This window comes from Opisthorchis viverrini (assembly GCF_000715545.1).
Source record: "Opisthorchis viverrini unplaced genomic scaffold opera_v5_7, whole genome shotgun sequence".
In the NCBI taxonomy this organism is placed as follows: Eukaryota; Metazoa; Platyhelminthes; class Trematoda; order Opisthorchiida; family Opisthorchiidae; genus Opisthorchis; species Opisthorchis viverrini.
Window position 1 is genome coordinate 527,082 of NW_008751663.1, and position 1,171 is coordinate 528,252.

Sequence of the window (1,171 nt, forward strand, 5' to 3'; positions counted from 1 at the left end):
TAGAATTTTCCTAAATTATGCCAACTTATATTGAGCACGTCACACTCTTTTTCTAACACCCTAAAACAAGATCCCATGCCGCCACCTGAAGAGGTTCAAACCCTTGCGTCTTATAATTGAGACTTTCGGCATAAACTTAAGTTTTTCTGCTGGTATTCCAAAGCGCTAATTCTTTAACAGTGTCAAGCTACGCATTTCGGCGAAAGTTCGCATCGTCTTTGAGAGCTAGTTCAAACTGTGGACGCCAAGAGTGGATGGCGAATTACTTGCATTCTTGAGGGGATGCCCATAGGAGAAAGTGTGCTGGTTTTACCCTTCCAACAGTTTTTGACGTCGTTCATCAAGGCGCTAGCGCTTTACGGGATAACCGATTGGAATGTGTGGACAGTGTATTAGTTGTGGAGGATATTTGTCAACTCTTGCACAAGATCAACCCANACGAAACCGATTTCGAACGTACCGCGCAGAATCTGTCGCCGAATTAGCTGGTGTTTGGTTAGAGCACACCAGACATCCATTCGGAGTGTTTCCGAAGACTGATCAGTATTCTGAAACATTATAAACCTTCACGGAATTTCTCATGGGGATGCTTGAATTTTCCTAAATTATACCAGCTTATCTTGAGCACGTCACACTCATTTCCTAACACCCTAAAACAAGATACCATGCAGACACCCGAATAGGTTTAAACCCTTGCGTCTTAGAATTGAGACTTTCGGCATTAACTTAAGGTTTACTGCTGGTATTCCAAAGCACTAATTATTCAACAGTGTCAAGCTACGCATTTCGGCAAAAGTTTGCATTGTCTTGGAGAGCTCATTCAAACTGTGGACGCCAAGAGTGGGTGGCGAATTACTTGCGTTCTTAAGATGATGTCCGTGGGAGAAAGTGTGCTGGTTTTGACGTCGTTCATTAAGGCACTACTGCTTTACGGGACAACCGAGTGGAATGCGTGGACAGTGTATTAGTTGGGGAACTGGACCTCGCTCGAAAAAACAAAATCCTACTGTTCAAGTACATGAGACATCGCCGCCTCGCTCGAACAAAATCCTACTGTTCAAGTACATGAGACATCGCCGCAGAAACAGGCCATCCGCGTTCTCCTTGAGGGACAGAAACGGACGGAGGACGAATGACCCAACAGTGGTATCTGAGGCTTACAGAGAACACT